Source organism: Coturnix japonica, chromosome 1 (genome assembly GCF_001577835.2).
Source record: "Coturnix japonica isolate 7356 chromosome 1, Coturnix japonica 2.1, whole genome shotgun sequence".
Classification (NCBI taxonomy): Eukaryota; Metazoa; Chordata; class Aves; order Galliformes; family Phasianidae; genus Coturnix; species Coturnix japonica.
In genome coordinates this window covers 110,911,832-110,917,831 of record NC_029516.1, presented here as the reverse complement: position 1 = coordinate 110,917,831, position 6,000 = coordinate 110,911,832, and positions in this window count along the sequence as shown.

Below are 6,000 nucleotides of genomic sequence, written 5' to 3'. Positions count from 1 at the left end.
ACTAAGTCAGGAGCTGGAGCCAATAATACCAATATATGTATGTTAAAAATGTTTGGTATGAATATTCTTTCCCTTTGCCCTGCAGTTCTTGAAAATACATGACTCTGTTTTTAATTTGAGTATCTTCCAATGAACAGCCTCTTCTGAGTGCAGTAACAATTCATGCTCTAAGGTATGGCCACATCTTAGATCCAGTAACAACCCTATATAAGAAACACAGCACTCTTTTCCAAACCTTTTTGCCTGCTGTCTTTGCTTCTTGTTTCTGGACGGTCATTAAATGTGTGCCCTCCAAGCCCATTAGCACTGGAGACACAGGAGGCCAATTCATTGTCTGGATTCCCCAGTCTGCCACGTGCTTGCTTTGTGATGTGAACCAAGCCATGCTCAGACCCTCCAACACATGGAGGAATTTCTGCCACGTAGGAGTCTGGCACCTCACTGTATTGTAGAATCTGAGCTTCTCTATTCTTCTGTTTTCTCCCCATCCAAGTATGATCCAAAAAGAAAAATCGGAGAGCCTTCCCTCTTTCACATGGACTTGAAAAAATAAACTCACCTTAGACTGAGACACTCAAATATTGTAGTAACAGAAACCCGAAGCTGTATTAACAACAAACAGTCAAGAGGGGGAAAAAAAGTCTATGTGAAAGACCGAAGTATGGGTAAAAGGACACCTTCTAAGAGGCTTAGCAAGAATTTTGCCCCACTGGGAACATATTTATTAAAACAAAGGGCTGAGAGTAGAGTGGCCCATGCAATGGCAAATGGTGGCTACCATTTCATATGCATGCTCAAAGCTGCTTTTCCAGATTAGCTCATGCATTAACAAAGCAGTAATCACTAGGGGCTTCCTGTGGAAGAAAACTGAGATGTAGGTAATAATTTCTCTGCCCAAATCTACCACTTGGGTTATTTTTCTAAAGTAACTCCATGGATTCATTTCCTTCCTATAAGAAGAGAAAATAAAAAATATTGATCTTAGCTGATGTAGGGAGGCTGATGTAAGGCTTTACCCCACAAGTCCACTGGGAGACAAGCACTATCATCTCTAGGCAATAAACTTCTTTTGTGCACCAAGGAACTCCAATTTCTTCACTGTCAGAAGCTTGGTGAATTCATTCACTGGTCAAATGATACTTCACTTTGAGATTGATTGTGCCTCAGCATTTGACTTGACTTACACAGATGTGTTTATTTGCTTTGAAATATTGCAATTATCTACTTGAATTTCAGTCCACATGCTATATTAAACAGAACAAACTGAGCTGCACACTACTCTTAAATTGCAAATTACAGCAGTCTTACTACAGCACTGGAAACCTGAAAGTGATGCAAGAAGATAAATACCTCAAACCAGAAGAATAAAGAAGAACTCACTCATCATTAGAGGGGTTATGTTGTTTACTGGAAAGCCTCTTATGGATGCCTGGAGACTTACTTCTGAGCTGGGTATGCTAAGCACCAGCTAACACCAGTCAAAGTGGCTGCAGTTCACTCACAGGAGGGGAGACATTCAGGCACCTGGATGCCTCTGGAGGTTACAGCTCATGATAATTTATTCATTATGAAATAGTAACATACATACGCTGCAGTTGGGTGTGAATTGCACATTAAACATACTTTGGCGAATTAACCATCTCATTTAGTGCAATAGGTTTTCGTTTATCAAAAACTAAGTGCAGCCATCACCTCGGTCCTTCAGCATAAGAGAGTACAGTTATACAGTAATCATTTCTTACGGATAGTCCAGCTGAGCTTGTATTGACATCTACTAGGTACGCTGCCTTGAAAGTGGTACAAATCCATTCAGAGGTGGCATTCTGTATGTACTGGCAGAACAAAAGCAATATATATTTTGTCTGTTTTCTTAAGGTTTGTTAACACTGCTAAGTAAAAAATAAAATAAATACTAAAAAAGACAGCAACGCAAAAACAAGCAAACAAGCTGAGCAAGCTCATGGAGTGAACTTCACACTGCTTAAATATCAGCCTCCTCCCCTGCTCTGGTTTGCACCACTACAGCTAACTGAATCCAGGACGCATGCTTCAGAGGGAGCTGGCCATAAGAAGTTTGGACCAGAGCCTGCCCATGCTCTTGGTGATGGAGCTGAAGTTCATAAAACTGGTCTTACTGCGTTTAGAAATGTATGTACAGCCTTGAGCTCTCTATCATTGTTTTCCCTTATAAAGATAGAATAATAAAAGAAATAAAAATCTCCAAATTAATACCTTTGAACATTAATGGGACAAGGGAGAAAACAATGACCATCAGTCAACTGCTGGACATAGAAAACCTATAAAGAGGTTTTCTAATCTACGAAAAGTAAACTTTTGGCCTCTGGAAGTGCAAAGAAATAAACAAACAGCTGCAGTTTCAGACACGCCTTAAGGAGAGTGGTATTCCATTCCTAAGGACCCCCTAGAAAAGTGAATTCCTAGACAAAAAGCTCATGCACTGAGATCTTTCTGCTATCCAGCTCCCGAGACAAAATCTGTGCTCTCACCTCCAGGTCATCAGCCCATATGAACATTCATTCTAGTTAGAAAGTATGCTGTGTTGCTTCAGTGAGACTTTTAAAGGTCATCTTTCATCTGCAGCAATCTTATGTAAACTGTCACTTCTTCAGAGCCTTGCAAAGTGTGAATTCAAGCATGCAAGCCACTAACAGTATAGAAGGATCTTGTACCAACATAATGCAGTTGCTGCTTTAAGGTCAGGAAAGTAGTTCACTGTCATACTGTCAGAGGTACCAGACACTAGCGCACTCCCAAATAACGTGTTCATTTGGGCTGAAAAATAAAAGGACAATAAAAGAAAAGTCACTTCAATTGTAGGAGTCACCATGTGACTCTCTTACAAAATTTACATATATCCACTATATATCCAAAGTAGTAAAACACAATAAAACCTTCTGAAAATGAAACAGGTAGGGGTCTTTGTAAGCTGATTTTGTGCTAAGGTCAACAGCACATGGCAAAGCCTGTAGCACACAGCAGAAGAGAAGCCTTTCCCTCCTGCACCTCCCTGACATATAATCACATTCCCACCATTCCTAGCCACCCGCACCCCACACCTGCCAGCTCTGAGCCACCCTTTGTGCACAGAAATTCCCTGCAAGTTTGAAAGGGGCTATGGGGAGCTCAGTCAGCAGACAGAGATGCCTCTCTTTGCTGCTGGGGGCAAAGGCCAGGTGGGAAACACCACCCAGCACTGTGGGAAAAATTAGGGGTCCAAGCAGCCCCAGGGAGGGGGCACAAGATAAGTGTTGCAGACAGCAGAATGGTAGTCACGGTAGTTATTTTTGCTATAGCTTGGTAACAGCCACATTTAAATGGTAACAATGCCCTAATACAGTTCTCTATTACCCATCTCCAAATTCTCAGTTATGATGAGGATTTATTTATTCTCTGTTTGAAAATGTTTACTCAACAAGCAATAATGATTCCGTGCTGCCAACCCTCCATGTCATTTGTGACACTTTCACAGGAACCATAATTTCCTTTCATGAAAAGGAAGAATGCTGGCAGCATAGTTCAGCAAATGAGATCATCTCTTCTGTGAGGCAAACTGCCTGGGAAAGAAAATCCCCAGCTCGTAAATATATTTGAGATGTTTTTCTCTTTGAGAAACACTCACAGTTTTCAATGAAAAGAAATTAATGCAATCAAAGATGAATTTCTACCACGGTGTTGGTATACATATGAGCTTTGTGTCAGCAGTACATAGAAGGGATATAATTGGTGTGTATAGTCCTGAAAAAGAAGCTTTGCTGTTCCCCTCATAATGATTTTACAGCTCAGTGTTTAAAACCTTCAGAATGGGCACAAGAACAAGAGTTCAACTTCTTTCTCCAACATGTATTCAAATTATTTGCGTTAACTCAAATAGCTTCAACAGCAGAAGCTAATAATAATAATAATAATAATAATAATAATAATAATAATAATAATAATAATAATAATAATAATAATAAATCCAACAACAAAAAAGTACTCTTGGTGCTCACAGCAACTTTCATGGCCCTTTGCAAACTGCATCAGACTATGGTCAGGCAGGGCAGGGTTGTGGGGAGCTGGAGCCCATCCCTGCTGCATTATTGGGGTTGGGGTGAGTGGCACTGGGATGACATGGTGGCTCTGGGCATGTCAGGGAGCTTCAGCAGTGGACAGAGACAAGCCATTAGTACCTTCAAGCCATTAGTGTGCTCAGGGCACTGATAGATATTTGAAATCTTTTCTGGTTTGGCCATAGGTAAGCATGATTAATAAATGCAGACTGCTCACTGTCCTCATTACCTGGAGACTTAGATGAAGAATCATATATATTTTTAAATTTTAATGATTTCTATGAAACATATCTAGCTTGCCAGTAATTGCATTAAGGTCTCATGTTGAGATAATCATGCACTCACAGAAGAAAATGTATTGAAAGGGACCTCTGAAGATCACCATGTGCCATCTCCTATTCAAAGTAGAGCCAACCTCAGGTTAAATATGTTGTTTCAAAAAGTCCTCTGGCATGGAGTTCCCTAAGCCTCCTCAGACAGCAGTTAGACTCATTGACTTTTACCCTTATCCAGGCAAAACAATCAGTTTATCTGCTCATCAGTTTTTCTTGCATATCATATGTTCACACTTCATCAATCAATATCTTGCTGGCACCAAGGAACCGGAAGCTAGGAAACGTATTTCAAATGTATTCTCAAACATGAAATGTGAATAATCACTACCTCCAGTTTGATTGATATACTTTTACTAGCATAGTTCAGTAGATGGTTGGTCTTCATCACCACAAGGGTACAAAGCTGCCTTATGTTCAACTTGCCTGTAGCATGCTTTCCTGAAGAGCTGTTACGCCTATGGATGCAAAACACCACTCCATCACAGGTGCAGGACTTTGTTAATATTCATGATGTCTCTACCAGCCCCGTTTCTCTAGCTGTCAAAGTTTCTCCAAGCGACAGCCCAGCCCTGCAGGGTATTAACTACTCACTCCAGTTTGGTGTTGTTCATGAAAGCAAAATCCTAAGCCATCAACTAGATTGTTGAGTAAGATGTTAAAAAACAATATCTCTAGCATCATTGCTTGAAGCATGCATCTTCAGCTGGTTGCCATTTAAACTTTTAAATACTGACCTCTACACTTCAAATGAAACAATCCAGCCCTTTTTTCACGAGCTTCTTAGTCTACAATCCAGTTCATACCTCTTCTGTTCATCTACAAGAATTCCTAACAAACTAGAACAAAAATCTAGCTAGAATCAAGGTAATCTACAGGCACTATTCTTATCCATAGAGCCAATTGTCTCACCATGGAAAGTAATCAGGCTTGTCGGGCACAAGAAATCCACACTAGCACTTTCCATTTACCTTTCTTTTCTTTACGCAACTGGAAAAGGTTTACAAAAAACAATTGGATGTAGTGCTCAGGGACATGATTTAGCAGAGGGTTGTTAGTGTTAGGGTAATACGGTCAGGTTGTGGTTGGACTTGATGATCTTTAAGGTCTTTTCCAACCTGAGCAATTCTATGATTCTATGATTCTAACAAGCTGAGGTAAGACTCACCACACTTCAGTTTCCAGATCTCTTCTCCTAACACTTTTGAAGATTAGCACGACATTTCTCTTTGTCAGATTGTCAAACAACCATGTTCACCATGACCTCTGAACAATAAAAGAGAGGTACCTGTTAATGACATCTGCCAACTTCCTCAGCACTTCCAAGTGCATTAATCCCATCCAGGCCTATCAACTTCAGTGCCTCCAGTTTAAGTAGTTTCTAATTTGATTGTCCTTTACCATTTGGAACACCTCTTTCTCTCAAGCTTTGCTCCTGGGCAAAAGCAGCCTGATAAATTTGAGAGGAGACCTTGCTAGTAAAAAACAAAGCAATGAAGACACTGAACTTTTTTGTATCCTTTGGCACAAGATTGCCTATTCCATTCGAGGTCCACACTGTATACCCAGGTGATACTTCCATGTTTCTTTTTTCTAAT